The 27,043-nt window shown below is 38.3% G+C and overlaps 1 protein-coding gene across 7 annotated transcripts in view; it reads right to left on the minus strand.

Annotated features, from left to right (window-relative positions):
* The window catches only part of ENOX2 (ecto-NOX disulfide-thiol exchanger 2), a 271,731-nt gene that overhangs the window by 132,965 nt on the left and 111,723 nt on the right, over positions 1-27,043 (minus strand). For 4 of the 7 annotated variants that reach the window (XM_068532779.1, XM_068532773.1, XM_068532774.1 and 1 more), the window contains one exon: positions 8,851-8,994. The exons of 1 other annotated variant lie outside the window; for it this stretch is intronic. The gene's annotated coding sequence lies outside the window, so the exon portion shown is untranslated. Of the gene's footprint in view, positions 1-8,850; positions 8,995-27,043 lie in introns of those variants that run through there. 2 more of the 7 variants (XM_068532772.1, XM_068532771.1) reach the window with 2 other exon arrangements.

Raw genomic sequence — 27,043 nt, forward strand, 5'->3', positions numbered from 1 at the left:
TGTCCTCAAGTTGACATGACCCTTTCTCTCTTACAAAGTGCGTAGAGCTTAGTCAGGGCACAGGTACTGTTTTCCTTAAGAGCACAGGCCCACCTTGCTCTTAAGTTCTAGCTTCCACTGAATTGTGACACAGGCCATCACTCTCAATGACACTGGCAGGGTAAGTGGTCTGTTCTGCAGACTCAATCTTCCCTATCGGTGGGTATCAATGCATAGATTTGGAGCTGGAGATGGTAGGAAGCTTCATTAGGCCTTAGGCTCAAGCCATGTTCTTCAATCCAGTTTTACTTATAATAAGGCTGACATTACATTTTCTTCCTCACATGGCTTTTTGTGTTTGTTATCAGTTTGACTCAGAATTGGAAGGAGAAAAGCACTCACACTCTCAAACCTAACAAGCAGCAGCAGCAACTATAAGAGTAGTATCTGACAGTTTTCAAAACTCTTTCCCCTTTTAACAGATGTGGAAACTGAAGCTTAAAAAAAAGGCTTCTGTGATTTGCCCAGGGTCAAAATACTAATAACAAGTGGCAAATCAAGTACTAAAATCACAGTCTTCAGTATTCTTTTCACTACATGTCTGAGTATGCTTCTTTCTCTTACTGAGGCCAGGGAGGCCCTTATAGGCCTCAGAGTCAAGAATAACAGTTGCTTTGATAACTTTACTAAGCTAACAGGAGAGGAAAGCAACCTCCCCAAATCCAAGGGTCTTTTTACTGTGAAATTGAGTTGTACTGCCCTAAAACTGATTTTTATCAGACAAGTCTTTACCTAAAAATTGAGAAATTGAAAGAGATCCTCTAGATTCCATATATATGTGTTAGCATACGGTATTTGTTTTTCTCTTTCTGACTTACTTCACTCTGTTAAAAAAAAAAGGTCATGAAGAACCTAGGAGCATTGTTTATGGTTTCCTTTGCTGTGCAAAAGCTTTTAAGTTTCATTAGGTCCCATTTGTTTATTTGTGTTTTTATTTCCATTTCTCTAGGAGCTGGGTCAAAAAGGATCTTGCTGTGATTTATGTCATAGAGTGTTCTGCCTATGTTTTCCTCTAAGAGTTTGATAGTGTCTGGCCTTACACTTAGGTCTTCAATCCATTTTGAGTTTATTTTTGTGTATGGTGTCAGGGAGTGTTCTAATTTCATAGCAAAGGAAACCATAAACAAGACCAAAAGACAACCCTCAGAATGGGAGAAAATATTTGCAAATGAAGCAACTGACAAAGGATTAATCTCCAAGATTTACAAGCAGCTCATGCAGCTCAATAACAAAAAAACAAACAACCCAATCCAAAAATGGGCAGAAGACCTAAATAGACGTTTCTCCAAAGAAGATATACAGATTGCCAACAGACACATGAAAGAATGCTCAACATCACTAATCATTAGAGAAATGCAAATCAAAACTACAATGAGATATCATCTCACACCGGTCAGAATGGCCATCATCAAAAAATCTAGAAACAATAAATGCTGGAGAGGGTGTGGAGGAAAGGGAACCCTCTTGCACTGTTGGTGGGAATGTAAATTGATACAGCCACTATGGAGAACAGTATGGAGATTCCTTTAAAAACTAAAAATGGAACTACCATATGACCCAGCAATCCCACTACTGGGCATATACCCTGAGAAAACCATAATTCAAAAAGAGTCATGTACCAAAATGTTCACTGCAGCTCTATTTACAATAGCCAGGACATGGAAGCAACCTAAGTGTCCATCATCGGATGAATGGATAAAGAAGATGTGGCACATATATACAATGGAATATTACTCAGCCATAAAAAGAAATGAAATGGAGGTATTTGTAGTGAGGTGCATGGAATTAGAGTCTGTCATACAGAGTGAAGTAAGTCAAAGAGAAAAACAAATACAGTATGCTAACACATATATATGGAATCTAAGGGAAAATAAAGGTCATGAAGAACCTAGGGGCAAGACGGGAATAAAGACACAGACCTACTAGAGAATGGACTTGAGGATATGGGGAGGGGGAGGGGTAAGATGTGACAGGGTGAGAGAGTGGCATAGACATATATACACTACCAAATGTAAAATAGATAGCTAGTGGGAAGCAGCCGCATAGCACAGGGAGATCAGCTGGGTGCTGTGTGGCCACCTAGAGGGGTGGGATAGGGAGGGTGGGAGGGAGGGAGATGCAAGAGGGAAGAGATATGGGAACATATGTATATGTATAACTGATTCACTTTGTTATAAAGCAGAAACTAACACACCATTGTAAAGCAATTATACTCCAATAAACATGTTAAAAAAAAAGAGATCCTCTAGACAAAATTATGTAAGAAAGTTTAAATAACAGATAAAACATGATTATAAAATTTTTTCCTATTTGGATGGAGTGGCCTTAGGGTGGGCTGGGATGGGGGACACAAACTGTCCCCTGCCAAGTAAGCAGGTGTCACAAAGAGTTTCTTCTGTGATTTGCTGAGCTGCTGGAGTTCAGCTCTATAAAAGCAATTCCCTCATAGGTGTTTCCCAGACTCAAACTCCTTTTCTAGTTTGAGATCAAAGGGCCCTCCCCTGTGTGGCAGACAGAACAGATATGGGACCTCATACACCACTGGGTTAGCTTGCTATAGATCATGTAATACTACTAGCATGGGGGAAGCCAGCTCCTCTAGGTTATAGATATACTTTCTGCAATACAAATGAAGCAATCACATGCCACAGTCCTAGCCAACTTGAAATGATTATAAAGATCTGGTAATAATCAGTTCTAGTTTTGCTACTAATTAATCATGTGACTTTAGAAAAGTCCCTTCTCTGGCTTTCAGTTTCTTCATTTGTGAAAATGATGGAGTTAGACAAGATTGCCTCCAACTCTAAAATACTATGATTCAACATCTTCCACTTGCCTCTATATTACCAACACATGAGGCTGACTCACACTTCACGTCTGTGAGAGAAGAACTTATGAGGTACAATGAGGTCACAAAATCATTCCAAAGCTATTCCAATGGTTGGAGCAACTTAAGAGAGACATATTTGCATTTTTCTATCTTGCCTCTTCCATGCCACCCTCAATCTCCCCTCCCCCTGACAGTCCTTTAAGATGAAAAATTTCACACTGAGTTTCTATCAGAACTGAGAAAGAAAGAAGTCAGCTTACTTTTTTGATCTCATTTTTTGGTCTCATTATCAAGATAAGGTTTTATTTTTTTGAAACTGTAATCAGATAAAAATGTCCAAAGGACTAAAGAAACTGAATAGGGCTATTAGTCTACTCTTTTTCTTATTTAATTCCATCTGAAGGAACAATAGGCTCTTCTTGCCTTTGGCAATATAATAATTCAGCTGACATGCTAGAAATACCACACACCAAGATATAAAACGGTGGCCTTTTCTCTCTTTAAAAACAATCAATGCTTTCATTTGTGGACTTCAAAGTACATGTGAAATAAGTCTCAGCCCTGTGAGTCTAAGGTAAATCAAAGGGCTGTAAGTGTCATAAAAAAGTTTCCTGGTTCATTGCCCCTCTTCTAGGTAAGAAAGGAAACAAAAGTACTCCCAGGCAGATGAGTGTTCATCTCATTTTTATATTTCTTTTCCAAGCAGGCTTAAACAACTTCCCCTGATAACTCATTCCAATATAGTTCTTCCTTATGTCTGACTGAACCTCTCCTTGCTGCTTTGCAGGGCTACTTCCTCTTGTTAATTTAGTCTTGGCAGTGCTGGGACTGTTCACTGTCTTTCATATTGTCAAGTCTCATTCTGACTGCCAGAAATTCTAAAGGAAACCTTGAGAACTGAGTTAGGGGCCTATGATCAAGTTTAGATATTATCTGGAGGTCCTTATCATATCCTAACATTTCTGGTGATGCTATTCCACCTCAGTCAAAGTTATTTCTCCTCTCTGGTTATTAGTACCTCATCTGTAAAATGAAATGAATATGAAAATATGTTAAGAGAAAGAAAGAATCACAATAGTGATGCAAATTATTATTGAATTGAAGGGTCTTCCTGGAGAACTTGAACTCTTGGGGTTCAATCGTTATTGCAAATGGAAAATGGCTGAAGATCCCTCTTTTCACACTGAGCTATTCATTCACATGAACTTTGGCAAAACTGCTTAGTATTAGGCATCACATAATTAAATGCAAACCTATCTTTCAATGCAGAGCTATGAGAGAAGACAATAGAAATAGGACTATGTCCACATCTGGATGATCATTCTGGTATCATAATTATCCCCAGGTTAGTTGCCCACTCTTCCAATGAGCTGGCACCTTCTTAGAATGCCAGTGTACCGTGATGTTGGTGCTTAAAACAGTGCATTTGGTTTTAGTCATCATCTGGTTGGCCTTGCTGACTCATGGCTTCTTCCACTTTAGTGGAAGTAGTTGAGAAGAGGGTTGGTATCTGTTTCTACAAATCCAGGTGGATCTCAAACCAGGAGACAGTTGGTATCTTCTGGACAGGAACTTGGCACTATGATTTGACAAGGGTTTAAAAATCTTCTACTCTTTGGCCATAGAGCATCATGTGAATAAGTGGACTAACCACAATCTTAAACAGTTTGTGCAGCTGCAGCATCACCAAGGAAACATTTCCATGGGGAAAAGGTGAAATTTGAGAGCAAACACATTGAAGAATTCTGAGCTCACCTTAAGATAAAAGCCGCAAAGCAGCCAGATCCACATAGCAAGAGTTTATGGCCAAATATTGCAGTAATATCTAATCCAGGTTACGGATCTACTTCACAGAGGAGTTGGGACAGGACACCCAATTCCACCTATCAGTTTCCCTCAGACACTCATGAAATTTCATCTAGTTAAGAAGAAGAGATTCCATTAGGGCCAGGTATTTGTTTCACAAGCACCCAGATTCGATGTGTGGTTGCTCTAGGGATATAATCTCACAAATGTCTGGAGTCTGACCTTTAGGGACAAGTGAGGCAGTCAGTTGATCAACATTAGATACCGAGTGCCCAGTTTTGTGCACAGCTCCACCCTGGGAGTGACAAGAGAATAATAGAGAATATTAAGGCAAAGGGAAAGCAATTCTTCAGCCAGATACGTGATCAATCAACAAATATTTCTTGAACATCTATTGTATGCAAGACACCGTATCTCTGCCAAAAGACATGAATCAGGGGCCCTTCCAATCAGGAGCTGATGACTAAGTTGAAAGGTTAAGACATATTACTATGAACAGATAGCCAATAGTTCAAGGTGGTCTATAATCAGTGTCAGGTGATTCATATGAATATAACAACCAAGGGGTTTCAGAGGTACAAGTGAACAATTCTAACTGGGATGATCCAGAAGGCTTCCTGGAGAAGGTAGGACTTGTACTAGGTGCTGTCAATTGGATAGGATTTTGACATGTGAAAGAAGAGGACGAGCATGCTAGGCAAAGGAAATGGCATGAGCAAGGTCCTGAAGTAGGCAGGCCCAGTGCCTATTTGGAGAGAGGTAGCAGACAACCTTGGCTGAAATAGAAGACTTGTTGAGGGTAGCAGAAAAGAAAGCTGAAAAGAAGGAACCATGGGATCTCAGAGTTTGAAGGGATCCTAGAGATGATCAAATCCAAGCTCTGCTTGCCTTATCCTCACACAAACACAGCTTTCCCTAGTGTGCCAGCAATGCTTAATATGCATTTTAATAATGGGTCCAGATTCCCAACATTTACAGACATAGTGATTCTGGGAGAGTAGTTAGAGAAAGGCTTTGGAGTTGGATGCCTAGTTAAACCACTTGCTAAATGTTCACCCTTGGGTAAGTTTATTTATCCTTTATTTTTTCACCTATAAATGTGGACAATAATATCCTCACTTAAAGTGGAGGTAGGAAGAAAAGGAGATAGAATGCTTGAAGGAGTTAGAAAAGGAAGAGGAATCTGCAAAGTGTATTGCCAAAGAAAGCAGAAGTAGAAAGAATTCAAGCAAGGGGAGGTTGTTAACAGCATGAAATAAAGCAAACAGGTCAAGGTAGTTGAGACCTGTCAAAAGGCCACTGACTGTGACAATTTGGAGGTCGCTGGTGACCTTTAAGAGATCAATTCTCTTATAAAAGGAGAGAGGCAGTTTGTAGAAAAAGGTGAGAAAGGAGGGGTGAGAAAGGAAGAAGAATAGAATGTATAGGAACTGGAGCTGCAGGCACAGACCCTTCCATCATTTGTAGTGACAGAAGAGGGAGAGAGATGGTTTCGATTCAAAGGGGTCACAGGGTTGAGTGATGTAATGGCTGGATGAGTATCTCAACTTACAACTGAAACGGCTGGTAGCTCCTGTAAGGACTTCTAACCCTAGCTTTCCTTCTTACCAAGAGGCAGGGAATGGTGATAAAGGAAGAAGGAAGTTCCTACTCACAAAATACCTTCCCTCTTCCTTTTGTCTAGAACTGCATAGGAAAAAAATACCTTTATAAAACAATCTGCCCATTTATAATACCATAAGACTGTCAGCTGAACAATTATGAGACTCCCTTTATAGTAAAACCTCATTAATCTGGACTACACTAATTTGGACTACACTAATTTGGAATTTGTGGTAATTTAACCTGGGCTGGAGTTACCTTTGTACTACTTACAAAGGAAGGGTTCACTAAGCAAATAGTGTTGAAAAGATTACAAGGGAGCTAATTTAGCCTGCCAGGGGCCTAGTTCACCTATTTTTAAGAACATGCTGTTTCTTAAGAACTTAGGCATATTCATTATTTGAATGCAAATTGATTCTGCTAATTATAGATTAACATAATCTACTGCTAAAATCCTATACCTGCAACAGTTACTTTGCTCTCACTGAATATGCTCATTAGAAATAAAATTGCAATTCTTTAAAGTTGGTTCACAATTCAGATTTATACATACCCCCTTTCTCCACCCTCATGAGTTAACCAATGTTCAGGAGATATTACTCTAAACCAGCACATCACTTACCATGAACACAGTGGAAAAACGAATAAGTGATCAAAAAAGGCCTCAGAGCAGCCAAAATAGATGTCTTAAAGTTGATGCCTAAATCCTGTATATCTCTCCATAGCAGGTTCTCTCACAGCTGAATAACTCTTACTTAACATACTAAGTTGAGACACCAACTTGGAGACCTTGCTTGTTTTTTTTTTAAAAGTTTGTAACTAAGTAGAAGGAGAAAAAGGGCTGTTACATGAAGGGACACTGAGAGAAACTAGAAATGACTGCAGACTGCAGAAAGGAGACAGGACGTGGATAAAATGTGGCTGATGTGGCTGTAATAACTAAAAAGCCACCACAGTCTAGGACAATTTAGAGTTAAAAGGCCTATATTCCTTAGTAAACCCAGAAAACTATAATAGAATATTATAGAGCAGTACAATGACTAATGACTAAAATTTTGCCTTTAAATGATCAAGCAGGGTTTAGATTATGTTGAATATATGCCTTAAAAAGACAGATAAGTTTACACACACACATACACACACACACACGATTTGTATTCATAATGGTTAACCTAAAAATGTGAAGTGCATTGATGCTTACAACAATGAAGTTCATAATATTATCATATAATAATAATAACAACAAAATAGCAACATTTATTAAGTGATTTTTTAAGTGATGAAGTGTGTGCAGATATCAAGCTAAGCCCTTTACCTATATAATTTCATTTAACTCTACTAATAATCCTAAGAAGTTTTAGTACCATTTCTAACTTTACAGTTGAAGTGAAAGTCAGAGAGGTTAAGGAACACACCGTAGGCCACAGACAGAGAGAGAGCTGGGACTACAACTCAGTCCAGTTCCTTGGCTGTATACTATGCCTTTCCAATGTTCCAGAAAATACAGCTATCTAAAAATCACACTTTTCTTGAGGGCTCCAGATAGCTAATGCCTTACTGTATTTTTGTTTTCCAAACTTGTATTTAATAAATATCTTGATTCATAAGCAGAAAGACCTATGATCAAAGAGTCAGGTATGATGTTGTATGTTTGTAAACATGCTCCATTTTATAAGCTGAATGTAAAAGTAATAGTAAAAAAAACAGAACAAAACAAAACCAAAAACCCCATGAACATGTCTATTAGGCCCATCTTAAAATCTCAGATCAGTCTCTATAGACTACGGATACTATTTTCAAATGAATAGCCAAGTAACAAAGAGATGAAATTTTAAAATATTAAGTGATCAGTTAAGATCTCGTTCTCCCATTGTTTCCCCACTCACTCTGGAGAAATTTAACATGAGAATGGGCCAACGGAGCACGAAGGATGGGGGGAATTGCAGGGGAGGCTAGAAATTCAGTTGGCTGTTATACAGGATTTAGGACAATCTGTTCATCAGCTGTTCTAAGAGAGCTATGAGGGCATAGAACACATGTGGGCATAGTGTGTACTGGGGGAAACAGGGGTGGGGTGGGGACATGCAAATGTATGCAGTTATCCACATTAGGAGTACAAGTGAGGGTAGCCACCACGTGTACATACAAAGAAAGATGTATAGTGACATCATTCACTCATGTAATTCCTTATACCTAAACCAAATGTTCTTTACTCATCTCTTCTTGTCTTAAGTCTACCCATTCAAGGGCCAGCTACAAATGCCACTTCTGCTGTGAAGTGTTCCATGATGCCTAAAGCTGAATTAAACTCTTTCCCTGTTTGGGCTCCCATAGTTTTTTTCCCTTTTACACATTTACCACAGCACTGATGATACTCTATCTTATTATTAGAGTTATTCAAGTATGTGCTTTTTCTGCCCTCTATTCTACCATGAGTTCCTCGAGGGCAGGGGACTCTTTCTCATTTCTGTAGCTCCTACAAATCCTAGCACAGTGCCCACTACATACTAGTTTCTGGGACAATGTTGACTCAGTGGCACTGGCCTAAGAGAATGGATTATCGCCTAGCTTACCTGAAGGAGCATTTGTTCTCTTTCTTTTCTTGCTTGACTCCCCTCCATTCTCAATGAGGCCTTCTGTGACCAGAGGGCCACTGGTACTGCCAAACTGCAGGGGCTCGTTGTTGTTGGCAGGGTCAAAGGGCAGCTGGTTCAACCCTAAAGGAGAAAAAGAAAGCCAAAATCCAGACTCCATTAAGGACTGGGATGTCTCCAGATTTTATTATATGAGCCACTAGAGGAAAACTCTCTAAATCTTAAGAGCCCAGGAGTAACAGGTGAATTCCCTGAAGCCAGTTGCCCTCTGCACTTTTTACAGATCTTGTTGATAAATACAGAATTAAAATATAGGCTCTTATAAGACCGTGACTCTGCCATTTGTAAGATCCCTCCTGTTTCTCGGACATTAACATTTTTGACCACAAGCTATCAATTATCTTCTACCTCTTCCCTTAAAGAGATAGGACCCTCTTTCAATGTGGCTTATGGATGGACCCACTCTTCCTTTGAAAAGCTTGACCATGTACTTTTTAGATTATCTCCTGACATTTTTCCCATTCCTTCATTGCAAGGGTTGTTGAATTGATGCAGATGTAATCATTAGACTACCCTGGTGTCAAAGTCACTTCCACCGATAATATAGAGGTTGGCTTCCAAAAAAGAAAACCATAACTCCGTAGCAAACTAGAAAAGGAAAAAAAAGATATAGAACTCGCAAGGGTGTTATTTAGTAATTGGAGTGATGGGGAGTTACAACCCAAGTTTGAGTAGTGTTAATCCCATCTTCTTCAAATGATTCCAGAGCATGGTCACTTTACTAGTAGCTGCTACACCATATAAAATGGAAAAAGGCATTTTCTATTATCCAAGTCTTATATGTCTCAGCCAGGGATGAGCAGAGATAGTTTCTTACTCCTCTGGCAGCAGCATCTGGAATTTCAAGTGTTTCAATTAAAACTTCATGAATACCATATGACCCAGCAATCCCACTACTGGGCATATACCCTGAGAAAACCGTAATTCAAAAAGAGTCATATACCACAATGTTCATTGCAGCTCTATTTACAATAGCCAGGACATGGAAGCAACCTAAGCGTCCATCGACTGATGAATGGATACAGAAGATGTGGCACATATATACAATGGAATATTACTCAGCCATGAAAAGGAACGAAATTGAGTTATTTGTAGTGAGATGGATGGACCTAGAGACTGTCATACAGAGTGAAGTAAGTCAGAAAGAAAAAAACAAATACCGTATGCTAACACATATATATGGAATCTAAAAAAAAAAAAAAAGGTTCTGAAGAACCTAGGGGCAGGACAGGAGTAAAGACGCAGATGTAGAGAATGGACTTGAGGACATGGGGAGGGGGAAGGGTAAGCTGGGACGAAATGAGAGAGTGGCATGGACATATATACATTACCAACTGTAAAATAGATAGCTAGTGGGAAGCAGCCACATAGCACAGGGAGATCAGCTGGGTGCTTTGTGACCACCTAGAAGGGTGGGATAGGGAGGGTGGGAGGGAGACGCAAGAGGGAGGAGATATGGGGATATATGAATATGTATATCTGATTCACTTTGTTATAAAGCAGAAACTAACACACCATTGTAAAGCAATTATACTCCAATAAAGATGTTTAAAAAAAAAAAACTTCATGAAATGTGGAATGAAAAGCTTTGTTAAAGTCCAAAGTTAGGTGATCTCTCCTAAGCCTTTTATCTACTGGTCCTCTAATCCTATCAAAAGAGGAATCAAGTTGGCCTGCTATGGCTCACTCTTTAACCCTCAATTTTTCTTTGGCCCACAGCTGTACAATTCTTAAGGTAATGTTGTAAAATGTCAATGAAAATTTGGAATCCCGTCAGCTAAAGGTCAATCAAGTTTCAGTAAAATGAATGCTAAGGTTCTAACAAAATGGCTTTACATTCTTGTTTTTAATAAAAAAATATCTCTATGCTGTTTTCAGCCCATGTAACAAATACCATTTCTTCTGCAATCAGATTCCACGTGGAACACCTCCATTAAATGTCTTCTGGGACCTGTCAAACATTTTTCCTTTACAGCATCTGAGTGAGTAAGTGAAAGAATGAAAACTTGCTTCTGTATCTTAAGTCAACCATTCACCGTATCATATCCATGTCCTATTAAATCCCTACCATGACTAGAACTAAAGAAACAAACACTGATAGCTATGTATTAGAAAACATTCAGATCATGACCAAGACTATTTTCAAAGAAGACTAGATTTTTATATAATTTATAAATGAAGATGTTTCTTGCACCTGAGTAGTCACAGAGTCAAATGTGATTAGTGTACTATTCCAAAACTTTTCTCGGTATTTCTTTCTGCAATATCAGACTGACCAAAAAAAGTTCCATGGAAGATGTAATAGTATAGTGGAAACAATATGTGCTTCGAAGCCTGACAGATCAGGGTTCAAATCCTGGATCTGTCCTTTACTATCTGGGTAGCTTCTGGCAATTCACGTAATCGCCCTTAGTCTTAGTTTCATAATGTGTGAAAGGGGGATGATAACACTGCACAGAGCTGTTGTAAAGATAAGCAAAGATATATATATTCTAAGTGAATTAAAACAAACTTTTCCCCTATAAGTTTGAAGTTTGTAAGCAGCTCTTCTAAGGAGGATCTCTCTCTCTCTCTCTCCCACAACTGTATCCCTGGTGCCTAGCACCATGCCTGGCACATAGTTAGTGTTAAATGAATTAATTCTCAATAGGGTGGAAGTAGGTGATGCATTCTATTAACTCATGTAGTTAGAATAAAGAATTAATGACAAAAGTTCTGATGCTGATTATATCAACATTACTTGAAATAATTAGATTTCAAATGCATCTCCATCATTTGAGTACTATACTGCAGGATGGTAAAATCTTTATCAAAAGGAATGCTCAGGGATTAGGAGGTTCTGATTAATAATGGTTAATCAGAATTTTTTTTCTTTTGCATTTGATAATTTTACAGAATAATATATTAGTCCATTTTCCTGCCTTATTAAGTTGATGACTGAGGATATTACAGAGCTTCAGAGCTATGATCTGTAAAAGGAGGCTAATAACAGTACCTAACTCATGGGACTGTTTAAAGGATTAAGTGAGATCACATATGTAGAACATTCTGCATCACATCTGGCATATAGCAGATGCTCAATAAATATTAACTGCAAATTTCCATTTCTAATTTCTAGAATTTTTGATGTACAATGTGAGGAGATTGGTCTGAATTTGCCTTTATCCAAGGATATACCCTACTTTCATCATTGAACCTTTTTATTGCTGTTTGTACTGTTTTCTAAAAATTGAAGGAGTCCAGGAACAAAATCTGATGAATTAAATGTATTCAGTCATAGACATTTGGCTATAATTGTTCTTCCCTTTTATTTAGTCCCAGATGGTAACTTTAGGGCTTTAGGTATTTTGCTCCCTGTACTAATGTACAGATTTTGTTTGGCACTGAATAAGACCGAGATTTCAAGTACTTTCTGTGTACCCACCTCATAAAATATATGAAAATCCTGATAATTCAACACACCATCTCAGGCCTTGTTTCTTACAGAAAAAGACCTCATATCAAGGAGAGAGAGACATCCCACTCAGTAAGCTGATCCACTGACTACAAATCCACATTTTATATTATCCAAGACCCAGTACAGTCTCCAAAGATTTGTAGTTTGAAAACAAGAGCTATAGACATAGCAAAATTCTATGACACTAGTGCTTCCCAGCTACTTTTATTGTATTGTTTCATTCCTCCTTTAAGACAGCACTAAATCAACCAGTAAATCAGTAGGTAATTATAGGATCTTTTCTGTGTCATGTATATGTGGTCCACATTGAGAGTGCTATTTTAAGTAAAATAGCCCCATTAAAACTACCTAAATTCTAAAAGGAAAACCACCACCACTTTAATTTCAAGAATTCTTATTGCAGAAATTTCAATTGTGGCTTGAATATAAAATATTAGCAATTATGATATTTTAATTCTCACCCAAACTACAGAATTTACCTTTAAATCTCTTATGGAAGCTATTTCTACCATTTTTCTACTAGATATGATGGAACTATTAGATAAGGAAGATATTAGGAAAATATTAGATTAGGAAGAAACTTTTTTTTTTCTGTGCCATGCAGCCCATAGCAGTGAAAGCGTGGAGTCCTAACCACTGGACCACCAGGAAATTCCCTAGGAAGAAACTTTTGAGGCTATTTAGTTCACTCTTCTATGCAAAGCAGGAATCTTATCTATAGAATTCAGGACAGGCCTAAATCCAGGGGTTACTTATTAGCCTGGGGACCATTCCTTGCTATGCTCCTAGGGATTCAGCTTGCTTTCCTTACCTTTTTTAAAACTACCACTTACTCTATTTTGAGGGTTCCTTTCATCTCCCCAAGACTGCCTGTGAAGTAGGATACATTTTGTTCGTTAACTTGCTTATTGTCCCTAAAATGAGCACATGGGATGTCTAACTTTTTAAGGACTCTACTGATAATCACTGCAAGAAAAACAAATGAGGGAGCCACCAACAATTAACAGAACAAAGAAATGTTCTAAAGTCTTGTATATTTCCTCATAGTATTTGCCCTTTTATTCTTGAGGATAAATTTAATAAAACTTTGATCCTTGCTCATTCATTTCTCCTCCCATCTTGTCCCCTCATCGCCTAACCCCACAAGATATACAGTTTGTCTACAAGGAAGCACGAATTGTTAAAGTAAAATAGATAATAAATATTAGTGTTATAGAATTCTGCTATTTCTGTATCTTACATTCACAATTAAAGTCCATGTGGTAATGTAATCTTGTCTAAAACCAGGTTGACTGGTTTAGACAGCTGACCAGCTGTTATTTCATGTCATGTCAAAATACAGATTCTCTGACTTCATAACCCACATGAGGCCACTATAGAAAGTATGCATATTGGGGAAGGGTGAGGATGGGGTCGTTGGAGAATGACATTTATTAACCAATGGAACCAGGGGATTAAACGTCTCAGAATGAAGTGTGGTTCCCAATGAATCCTCCAATCTGCAGGTCAAGGAGTTCACATGCAATGATGTCTGCCATACAGACACAAATGATTCCTGGGCTTTGAGGAAAACACTGAAGAATTTTCATGATTCTTGTGAAAGATCAATGATCTCTTTGTGCCCAGCTGCTGTAATAGTTACTGCCACAATTCACTTTACAGAGCTTTCTACTATCAGGTCAAATTAGGACTAACCTTCATGATGCAATCTAACACGTTTAATGATTGCCCCAGGTTACAGCACCAAAACGTGACCCTGTGGGTCCCTGTCACTTCTTATTTGCAGCTGCAGCCCACAGACTTAAGGTGGTTCAACCTTAGCACAAAGAAACACAATTCTACTCTGGATTAGTTCTCTTTAAAAGAAAATGGTCAGGTCCTGAGAAATGTGGTAAATTCAATTCAAGGCAGCAGTCTCCAGACAGACATTCATGTTGAAAAAATAGAATGTCAGTTTTTGGCAAAAGGAACTTTATAGCTAATTTGTGTATAAAACAAATTTCTGTAACCCGAGTCCTATTTTCCAATTGACTTTAGTTTAAAATCGGATATGGGACTCCATGGTAAAGAAGGTCTCCAAATTAGTTTTTAATTCAAAACTCTTGAAGTAAGGGGTTAGAATAATAGCCAAGCTTTTGATGTGCTGGCAGGTGCTTTTGTAGGATTTATCCATCCTTGGGAGCCCCTCCTCCTTCCTCAGTCCTGGCCTGAAAACCTCTGACTCCACATTTTTAGCTCTCACTACCCAGCAATTCCACCTGCTACTTCTGAGAGAATATTTACAATTTCTAAAAAGAGTTGGACTGCAATATCGCTCTCCAGCCACAGGGGTTAGTAGCCAAAACAAATGAACATTTCTCAGTTCCAGGTCTTAGCTGATGTCAAACAAATGAAACCTACTTTGTCAATTTTGAGGGTTCAATATTCTGTATAACTGATTTAGCTGAGGCAAGGGTAACTGTAAAAGATTAATGGGTGAGCGAAGGGAACGGGGAAGTGATCAGAAAGAAAAGGGCCAAAGTCCTCTTCTACTAAGGAGCTTGCTTGAATGGTGGTGAGCATAAAAATTTTCAGAGCCAAAATGATGCTTAAGTCACCTTTTTCAAGGTGTGATACAGGTCACAGGTGGATTTTCATTGACAGTGATCCTACAGCAACTTTTAATGACTCCCCAAACTACTTGGTGAGGCATTCAAGTCCTTCCTAATAAGGCCCCACCATTCTGAGCCTTGTCTCCTACTATGTTCCAGCTTGTGCTCTACTTCAATACTTCCTGAACTTTAATGTGCACACATGTTCCCCGGGAATCTTGTTAGAATGCAGATTTTGAGTCAATAAGTCTGGGTTGTGTTCTGCTTTTCTAACAAGCTCCCAGGTGATGCTGATCCTGCTGGTGTGGGGAATCGTACTTTAGGTAGAAAAAGCTGACACTCTAGCAAAATGGGACTACCTAGCATTCATTGAATCATTCCAGTACTTTCCTACTTCCACAGCTTTGGCTCACGCTGTTCCTCCACTTACTTCTTGATTTCCAGCCTTCAAAAGACTATCTTTCCTTTAGGGTTTATCTCAGATGCTATTTCCTTCACGATGCCTTCCCTTATCCACCTCCACCCAACCCAATACATACACAGCAGTGGAGCAGGGCCACCAGGGGAACTACCATTCATTGACTGTTCAGAATGCGTCCTGCCTTATATTCATTATCCCACTATTTTATTTTCTAGTTATTATCCCCATTTACAACAAAGAAATGTAAATTTACAGAATTTAAATTTCCCAAGGTCACACAGCTAATAAGCACTATTACTAATAAACACCATTCTGGCCTTCCTCAGATCTTAACCTGTACTTTTCCTATGCCTTTCAGAGCATGCCTTGTGTTATAGTTCTTTGAGTATTTGTCTTATTCTCCCTTCCCTCCTGCCTTAGCCCATCACCACTAAGTTGTAAACTCCCTGAGGACAGACTTTATGTCCCAGTCATTTTAAAACATCCCTCGTCCTCCAAGATGCCTGGCATGGTGCCTTGTACAATGTTATAAGCACTCCAGACATGTGTATAGAACTGAACTCAGCTACAACTTTGGGTATAATAGTTGTGTTTCCCACCCCAGATGCCAACCAACCTGCTGCTGGGGCTGTTATGAAGGGAGAAGGAAATATGGTTTGGGGGGTTTCTTCAGCATTCCTGGTATCCCCTCTATCCTAGGATCCCGGAAGACTCTTTGGGGAGTGGTGGTAGACTATCATACACTGTACCCCTGACTATGACTTTGCATAACTTCACTCTCCCTTTCCAAGAAGCAAAGCAGTCCTTCTACTGACTAAGACCTTTCTATAAGAAAACACTATAAAAGAAACCCCATATATGGATCTTCTCCTAGTATGTCTACGGACACCAGGTTACAGATTCCTGCTTTACAAACTACAGTCAAGAAAAGGCAATCCCTAGAGATGTACCATCCAACACAGTAGCCATTAGACAGATGAAGCCATTTAAATCTAAGTTTAAATGAACTAAAATAAAATAAAATAAAAAGTTCAGTTCCTCAGTTGCACTAGCCACATTTCGAGTGCTCAGTAGCCACATGTGGCTAGTGGCTACTGTATTGGACAGCACAGTATAAAGTATTTCCATCATCACAGAAAATCTTATAAGTTGCTCTAGAGCCAGACCTGGATTCAAACCCATATCTGCCACTTACTAGGTGTGCCACTTACGAGGGGTATAAAACAAGTCACTTGATTTCTCTGAGACTGTTTCTGTACTGCAGAATGGGGATGATAATGACTCCCCTTATAGGGAAGTGAAGAAAATTAAATGAGAGAATGTATGTCTAAGGTCTATCATATATCAGACACTAAGTAAGTGTTAGCTCCCTTCTTCTAACTCAGTTGGGGATTTATATGTATTTGTCCAAAAATGGAATAAGAAAATTTGAATAGTGTGGCTCCTTAGGGCCCCACACTACATCCTATTTATGGCTTAGAAGATGTTAGCTTTGCATTCATTTTATAATCCTGTTTTTCAGATAATACACAGCCATCAAGGTAAAGCATTAGTAAATAATGCTGGGAGTAGTCAGTGACTGCTCTTTGCTTGTACTATTTTTAGGAAAGGAGACCATATTTGTCACCACCTTGAACTTTCCAGCATGAAAGAACCACATTTTCCCCTTAAAACTGAAATGCCTCCTCCCAAAGCTTTAACCAGTGCTCACTTTCAGCTGGTTGCTGTATCATTAGAACACTGCTAACAGTGACACTTGAGATGGAATACAGAAGGTCCATTTCTCTCTAAATCCATATTTTCCTATGCTCAGAATATTCTCTGTGTTTTTCCTAGGAGGCTGATATCTCCCAGGCCTGGTAAAGGTGAATTATTTGAGAGAAGTCTGAACTAAATCTGTTAAGGTATTTGAGTTCCATGAGCAGGAAAGAAAAATACATATTTCTAACTTCAAGAAGAACGCTTCAGGACTCTTTTCCCTTGTTCAACGTAAGGCTTGGGAAACACAGCGAAATCACATTCCTCAATGAAAACAAAGTTCAAAAAATGTTGATTTGATAGAACAGTTCAAAGTGACAGATGGTAGACAGGCGATCTATCATTTTCCTTAGGATAAAGTCTGGCAGTCTTCAGAGAAAGTCTTATTTTCCTCTACTTTAGCCCTGGGAACGGTTATAGCAACTACCCTTCTCTCCACATCTTTGGGGCTGGAGGATTAGAAAGATGGTGATTCATCAGTGCCCGCTTTGAGCTGGCTCCAGGCCATGCTGCAATTCCTGTTGACCAATTTTCTACTTGAGTGACAGGAAAGGGGCAGGTTGCTAACATACTGACCATTAGGTTATCTGTTTAATACTTGCCTGAGAAGGTGCCCAGAGGTACTATATTATGGGTGTCTCTGTCTAAATAAAATAAATAATTGCAGATTTCAGAGCCTGAGGGCAGAGAGTTGTTCTGGTATTGAAATTGGAGTCTATCTTGTCAGATCTGTAATGAGGTCTTCCCTTCAGGCTGCTTGATTTCATAAAGCTGAGGTAATTATCAAAAGCAAGCACAGTTCTCCCTGCAGAAACCACTCCACCGGTTTTGACAACTAGCTAGTCAGTTGGATCTGGTCAGGGGCCTAGGCTGAGCCAGCTCTTTCAGTAGGAACAGTTACTACACACACTAATTTACTTTAATAGATTCTTAAGACACCAGTAAATAAGTTGTAAACAAAGTGCAGCAAAATTTCACGTGCTGTAAGTGAGTGAAAATTAAAGTAGCAGTCAGATAAATCTGCATTTCTGTGTAGGATGCTTTGAAGGGAGAATGAGAGCTAAAACTCTTTTGGTCTTTGGAGAATTAATTTTATCAACTAATACTAGAAGGATATTGGTTATCCTTTAAGACTGATACACTGTATGAATAACGTGTATCTTTGCTTTTCCCCAAATGTACACAGTAATTTCACCAGATTTCCTTTATTCATTCATTTAGCCTTCATTAACTATTTATCCAACCACTGTGCTACAATTTTAATTACTTTCTAATTAACCAATGATGAGATTGTGATTTAGCATTCCCTAAATATAGAACTACATAAATACAGTAAACCTTCATTTACACGTCCAAAAATATTACCCTCTCTCCTTTCCCCTACACCATTAATTTTGCTATACTGTATCATTAATGTTCTGGAGTTATGCTTTCTGTACTCCTAATGTTTGAGCCTCATTTGAACTAGTTTTTCAAGAATGTATGATAAACAATCCCGTTGTTGGCTGTGAAATTAAACACACGGGAGGAAACAGAGATTCCTGTAATATGCTAATGCATCTTTATAGATCCACACTTCCTTTATAACAATTCCACCTCAGGAGTATCAGTATAGGGTGTTGACAAGTGATTAACTCTTTTAGAGAGGTACCTGGGCTGAAATCAAACTGACTACTGAGGAGAAAGCTAGAATCTACTCCTTGAGAAAACAATGACTATAAAGGAAAAGCCTGCAAAAAAGAACTAATCTGTGTTTGAAACAAGTCTTACTGCTGTTGTATAAAAGAATAAGTAGGATCTTAATTTTGCTTCAGTCTGGAGTCTAATTGAAGTATTCAATACGTATTGGAATGAATGAATCAATCAAACAATATTGACAGCCTCTCTCCTTATTCATCCAATTCATTCAAACAATTCTGTGTACTTGGCAGTATCCTAGGCCCTAGGATTTCAGGACTTGATAAGAAACAGTTTTGTTCCTCAAAAAAATCGCAACCAGAAAGGAGGGCAGATAAATACACAGAAAATCTGGGCCAAATTTCTGCATCTTCATCTCTTGCCACTTCCCCCAAGTATCCTTTACTTCATTCATACCAAACTTCTCAAATTCCTCAAACATGCTATGCCTTTGCATGTCTCTGCACTTCTGTTTTAAAAACTTTATTTTATTGTGGTAGTAACACTTAACATGAGCTCTACCTTCTTAACAAATTTTTAAGTGTACAATACAGTACTGTTAACTATAGGCATGATGTTGTACAACAGGTCTCTAGCATTTATTCATCTTGCATAGTTCAAACTTTGTGCTTGTCGATTAGCAATTTTCCATTTCCCCTGCCACTCAGCTACTGGTAACTACCATTATACTCTCTGATTCTATGAGTTTGACTATTTTAGATACCTCATACAAGTGGAATCATGCAATATTTGTCCTTCTGTGGCTGGCTTAGTTCATTTAGCATAGTATCTTCAAGCTTCATCCATGTTCTTGCATATTGCAGGATTTCCTTCTTTTTTTAAGTTGAATAATATTCCATTGAATGTATGTACTGTGTTTTCTTTCTTCATTCATTTGTTGGACATTTAGGTTGCTTCCATATCTTGGTTATTGTGAATAATGCTTCAATGAACATTGGGGTGCTAATATCTTTTAAAGATACTGATTTCAATTCATTTGGATAAATACCCAGAAGTGGGATTGCTGGATCATATGGTAGTTCTATTTCTAATTTTCTGAGGAACCTCCATATGTTTTCCATAGCAGCTGCAACAGTGTACAAGGGTTCCAATCATTCCACATCCTTGCCAACACTTATCTTTGTTTTTTTTTTATAATAGCCATCCTCACAGGTATAAAATAATATCTCATTGTAATTTTGATTTGCATTACCCTAATGATTAGTGATGTTGAGCACCTTTTCATGTACATGTTGGCCATTTGTATACCTTCTTTGGAGAAATGTTTATTTGAGTCTTTAGCTCATTTTAAAAATTGGGTTTTAGGGTTTTTTTCTATTGAGTTATAGAAGTTCTTTATATATTTTTGAAATTAACCTCTTTTGTTTTCTCCCATTCAATAGGTTGGTTGACTTTTCACTCAGTTGATTGTTTCCTTTGTTATGCTAACACCTTTTAGTTTGATGGGGTACCACTTGTCTATTTCTGCTTTTATTGTCTGTGCTTTTGGTGTCATATCATGAAATCAGTGCCAAGACCAATGTCATAAAGCTTTTCCCCTAGATTTTCTTCTAGGTATTTTACAGTTTCAGGTTTTATATTTAAATCTTTAATCCATTTTGAGTTGATTTTTGTGTATGGTGTAAGATATGGGTCCAAATTCATTCTTTTGTATGTGGATGTCAATTTTCTCATCACCATCTATTGAACATACTATTTTTTTCCCATTGTGCACTCTGGCACCCTTGCTGAAGATCAACTGACGGTATATGGATGGATTTATTTCTGGGCTTTCTATCCTGTGGTTCTGTATATACCATTCCCTCTGCTTGAAATACAATTTTCCCTTTTCTCCACCTGGAAAGCTTTTATTCAACCTTCAAAACCCTACTCAAATGTTACCTATTCAATGAAATGTTTCCTACTCCCCAAAAGCTCTCTCTATAGGAGTATACAGAGCCTTTTTATCAGAGCACTTATTGTAGGACCTCAGGGTTCATTCTCGATGTTTATGGGTTTGCAGGTGTTCTGGGTTGTCAATATCTGATATCTGCCTTAGAAAGTTCATGCTTATGGCAGAATGAAGGACACACAGGAGGTGAGAAGGCACCAGAGACAGACAGACCAGTTACAATACCAAAGTGACACAGTGGAGAGATGACAGTAGTGTAACCTCAGACCAGTAGCAATGAATGGAAAGAAATGGATTTCAGAGATATTCATGAAGTGGAATCATCTGGATTTAGTGTCTGATTGAATCTGGAAGTTGAGGGGAAGAGAGGAGTCTGAGATGATCCATTTTAAAATTAAGTCGCAGTCCTGAAAATCCTGAGTTCAGTATGAGAAAAAGCACAACTCATTGGAAGCATATCCACAAAGCTACACTGAAAAAGAAAACTGCTTCCAATCTCTATTTGCCATAGGATAAAGGCTGCCAGGAAACACCATCAAATGGCTTACTCTTGACCTTCACTATGTATTCTTAACAAAGCCTGTCAAAAGATATCAATCCATCCAGAAAAAAAAAAATAAAGCATAATAGTCTAAGAGTCAGGATAACATAGTATTGGGCTATGGAGGGAGAATAACATTTTAATAATAGGTCTCAGACTTGGTTTATTTTGTTTGCAGCATTCACTGACGAAAGTGTCTTTGAAGGTCAGGAATACTTAACAGATTCCTTCCCTTTCCCCTGCATACTTCTCCCTTTTCTCCTCCTCCCAAACAACTCCTCAAAATGACCTTATTAGAAAACCTTGCATTTTAATAGCAGTTGTATTTTGGTTATTATCGTATTTTGGATTAAGCTGACAATTCTCCTTTTAACAATACTCAAAGAAAGGTTGAAAAAATTAATGCTACGTTGTTTTTCTCCCTGCCAAAGAATATAGCATTGTAATTGTCTCCTGGAGACGAAGCACTCTAATCATCTTTAACTTTAAAGTAAATTCATTTCAGGAAGATGCTTTGAGACAAACAATTGACAGAGCAAATCAGGGCTCCTAGGAGATTGTGAAGTGATGGATTGAGTCGAAGAGAATGCCATAGCCGAATTCAATTCCGTGAACATTTTCAACTTAAGAGTTTCTCTGCAACAAAATAGCACTGTATGGGAGTTAGAGTCATGTTCCATTGTGGGAGATAGGCCTTAAACATTGCACAGATTCTTAACACCTAAGAGTTCTAGGCACCACAGAGGCACCAAGCATACAACACAATTATTCTGATTAAACAATAGAGGAAGCTGTTATACCAGGTAAAGTCAGAGTGTGAAAGCATAGTAACTTTCCAAAATTGTGTTTAAAAAGAATCCAGGACTGGAAAAGACTTAAGAATCCTCTTGTTCCAACTGATGTCATAGGAATCTTGGAATGGTCCCAAAAGCCAGAGATCATTTCAACTTTCACTCCCTCCCTAATTAAATCCATCTCCATCTTCCATTGTTCTTGCTTTGTTATTTTTTGAGCCCCTCCTGTTCAAGGTTTGGGGAAATACATCATTTGGATACAGATTTGGATTGGTAAATTTACAGCCTTGGTAAGTTAACAGGCTCAGAATTTCCTGGAAATTGGGCACTTGCCTAAGTTGATGGTGGAAAGAAGAAATGCAATAACAATGAACTAGGGCCCTGAATACCTGACCAAGCAGCCTAGCCTCCTGGACAGATGCCAAGCATGAGTATAAAGCCATAGTGCAGTAAACCAATTCTATTTAAGAACCCTCCCTTTGGGCTACTAAAAGGCAATCGTTTTCTTTGATACACATGTGACCCAAATCTGGTTTTCTATAAGGTGAATGGTGCCAAAAGCCGTTCCCACATTATTTTGTTTTCCACCAGCTACTTCTTGACTCAACTCAGTCACGAACGTCAAAGACTTGTTAGGAGTATCTCCAGAAGAGAGTGAGACTTTAAGACAGTGTCTCATCACTGTACATATTAAAATCACCTGGGAAACTTTTTAAAAATACCAATGCCTGGGCCACACTCCCAGAGATTCTGATTTAATTGGTCAGGGTGGGGTCTAAGTGGCTCATTTTTCAAAAGCCACCAGGTGATTCCTTTTTTTTTCTCTCTCTCTGTGGCACATGGGCTCTGTAGTTTGCAGCATGTGGGCTCTCTAGTTGAGGCGCGTGGGCTCAGTAGTTGTGGTGCACGGGCTTAGTTGCCCCACAGCATGTGGGATCTTAGTTCCCTGACCAGGGATCGCACCCGCGTCCCCTGCATTGGAAGGCGGATTGTTTACCACTGGACCACCAGGGAAGTCCCCCCAACAGGTGATTCTAATGTGCAGCCAGGACTGAAAACCACTGGTCTAAATGGAACAAATGAGCATACACTACCCAAAGTGCTGTGTTTTTTTAAAGTTAAAACCAAATAACACTTAGAGAATAAGTTCATTTACTCTTTACCTACAATATGCAGGGCACTGTACTGGTTGTATGGTATAAATAGGTTAGACCTAAACTTGTTTGGTTTATGATGCTTCTAAGGAAAAGATGGGAAAAAAGGGTTAGAAGGGTTGCTAGCAACCACAAAAACCCTAAACCAAAACCTGAAGTCTTGGAAAAAATTCAGGCAAAATATAATTACAGGATTATGTTCTTTTCCTTGGTTCAGGAGATTATAGCTAAAATGCTTCAGAAATATTGTGTCTGTTTTCTTATCTCCAGAGAAAGATTCCACACTGCCTTGGGGATTAGTCTCCAATCTCACAACCCTTGGGACCCCAGGCCGGTCACCCCTGCCCTCAAGTAGATTATTCATTTACTCCACTACACGTACAACGTCATGAAGGATGTTGGGAAGTACTGTGTCTAAACTACAGCTACATTTAATAAAATCGGGCTGCAGTGTGGTTTGCCTATATTACTTGTCACCTCAATGATTCCTTAGTGATTCCACTGAACTTTAGGAAGGATCTGGTAAACTAAAAAATGCAAAGGAAGCAGTTAAGTATAGTGGAAGAACAGGCCACAAAAACACAAGCTCTGGTCTCTGATCTTCCATTAACTTAGTGGAGAACCTTGGGCAAGTCATTTTTGGTTAAGGTTTCCTCATCTGAAAGATGTGTTGAAACATGATCTCTAAGCTCTGTAGTTAAGATAAAACAACAATAACAGAAGTGTGGATAGAAGACATTAATAGAAACCTGATATAAAACTCAGTAATGGGGTAGAAAACAAGAGAGGAGGGAGGCCTGGAAAAATGCCTTCCTGGTACCACCTACTCAAAACTTATTTTGCAGTCAGTAAATGATTTAATGGTAGTACAGCTAAGGCACCCTGAAAAAAATCAAAGCATTTCCAACACTGCTCCAAAAAAATCTCCTTAAGAATTTTGCTAATTATAAATAAGAACTTAGAAGTGCAGAAAAGTTGTTTTTTAAAAATGTTTAAATACCAATATATCTTCTAAGTAACTTGCTATCAATTAATATTATTTAGAGCACAAGTATTCTGAAACTCAGAATAAGAATCTAATGCTGAAATGCTAGAAGAATGTCTAACATGTTAGGAATAAATTAGTCTAATTGACCAAAGCTTTGCTCACATGTGAGATATTTCAAAATGTAATGATGTGCTAACAAAAGTTCTTGTATCCCTCTGCCAAAGTTATAGGGACTGCTATTAAATCCAAGTATGATATTTGTGTATACATAAGAGCAGGCAACAATTACAATCTAGAGATATTTTAAATTTAATCTTTTTTTATTTATTAGTATTGTTATGCAGCAATGAGCATTCAGAAAAAAAACTAATCAGTGTGCATTATGCAACAATCAGACAAAATACTCCTAATCCTCTGTCATTCTTATTCCTTGGCCCTTGGGTACTCATTAAAGGTTAATTTATTTAAATCTCTCAAACATTCATTTCAATCTACTTTGATAAACTAATGAATCTTTGGAACTTTGCCTAATCAGCTTATGTTTTCTATTTTAATATATGTATAAAATGTCTTTTTTTAAAGCTCATTTTTAATAGTAATCTTCCCTCTTGGATATAGAATTGTGCTTCAGTAACAACCTGATGTGAGCATTTGGTAACACACCTATAACCTCATCCAATACAGAGAGAATGGCCGTGGCTTGCCTATTGCTCTTAAACACAGTTATATTTTAGAGGATAGTGAATTGATTTATGTTTAGTAGGATAATAACCCTCCAAATTTAAATGGTCATTTTGCAGTTTAGTGGGAGTGACAATTATATTGAAACAAAGCTTCTAACAACTTTGGTGCTTGTCAAATGCTATGAGGGCCTATCAGTGAAACAACTCCATTCTGGTCATTGCAAACCAGAGCAATGCATGGTACATGCCATGTGGATTGGCAAATATAAGTGAAGTCTTCAAAAGAGCAGCATCTAAATGGAGTCAAAACTTCTACCTTACAATCTGTTCAACTGCCATGTTAAATACATTTTGTTTAATGGTAACTTTAGGGAATCTTTCATGTAACTATCATTAAGTTGAATGTTCCCAGGGTGGTGGCCAACATTCAGGAACTGCACTCCACCCTGTATACCAGAATGCCAGAAATCAAAGTCTTGGAGCACTAGGACATTATTTCTAACTCCTTCCTCAACAACTGACACTATAGAATTTTACAGCTCATCAAGTGCTGACACAACATCCTTATGATAGAGGAAGGGATTAATGTCCTTGGATTATACAGGAGAAAACTGCAGCTCAGGGGAGCTTCAGTGATTTACCCAAAGTTATAACATGAATGTATGGAGGAGCTAGAACCCAGACCCTCTGGTTACATAATCTTTCCCCTACACCATGTTGCCTTACCTGTAGCATTTGTGTTGAGGTTAATGTTTTTACTGTTGCATGGTTCACCATTGATGAAAGAAAAATTGTAAAAGTTACCTCCAAGATGTTTTGGCAGTAAATAAATCAAATTGATTAAAAATAATTATGATAAATTATTCAACATAACTTATCTTCATAATATAGTAATTCATTGAAGTATAACACCATGTATAAGAGCTGGAATTCTTTTTTTTTTAAACATCTTTATTGAAGTATAATTGCCTTACAATGGTGTGTTAAATTCTGCTTTATAACAAAGTGAATCAGTTATACATATACAATATGTTCCCATTTCTCTTCCCTCTTGCATCTCCCTCCCTCCCACCCTCCCCATCCCACCCCTCTAGGTGGTCACAAAGCACCGAGCTGATCTCCCTGTGCTATGCGGCTGCTTCCCACTAGTTATCTATTTTACATTTGGTAGTGTATATATGTCCATGACACTCTCTTACCCTGTCACATCTCACCCCACCCCCTCCCCATATCCTCAAGTCCATTCTCTAGTAGGTCTGTGTCTTTATTCCCGTCTTGCCACTAGGTTCTTCATGGCCTTTTTTTTTTTTTTTCCCTTAGATTCCGTATATATGTGTTAGCATACTGTATTTGTTTTTCTCTTTCTGACTTACTTCACTCTGTATGACAGACTCTAACTCCATCCACCTCATTACAAATACCTCCATTTCATTTCTTTTTATGGCTGAGTAATATTCCATTGTATATATGTGCCACATCTTCTTTATCCATTCATCTGTCGATGGACATTTAGGTTGCTTCCATGTCCTGGCTATTGTAAATAGAGCTGCAATGAACATTTTGGTACATGACTCTTTTTTTTTTTTTTTTTTTTTTTAAACATCTTTATTGAAGTATAATTGCCTTACAATGGTGTGTTAAATTCTGCTTTATAACAAAGTGAATCAGTTATACATATACAATATGTTCCCATTTCTCTTCCCTCTTGCATCTCCCTCCCTCCCACCCTCCCCATCCCACCCCTCTAGGTGGTCACATGACTCTTTTTGACCTATGGTTTTCTCAGGGTATATGCCCAGTATTGGGATTGCTGGGTCGTATGGTAGTTCTATTTGTAGTTTTTTCAGGAACCTCCATACTGTTCTCCATAGTGGCTGTATCAATTTGCATTCCCACCAGCAGTGCAAGAGTGTTCCCTTTCCTCCACACCCTCTCCAGCATTTATTGTTTGTAGATTTTTTGATGATGGCCATTCTGACCGGTGTGAGATGATATCTCATTGTAGTTTTGATTTGCATTTCTCTAATGATTAATGATGTTGAGCATTCTTTCATGTGTCTGTAGGCCATCTGTATATCTTCTTTGGAGAAATGTCTATTTAGGTCTTCTGCCCATTTTTGGATTGGGTTGTTGGTT

This window comes from Eschrichtius robustus, chromosome X, assembly GCF_028021215.1.
Source record: "Eschrichtius robustus isolate mEscRob2 chromosome X, mEscRob2.pri, whole genome shotgun sequence".
Classification (NCBI taxonomy): Eukaryota; Metazoa; Chordata; class Mammalia; order Artiodactyla; family Eschrichtiidae; genus Eschrichtius; species Eschrichtius robustus.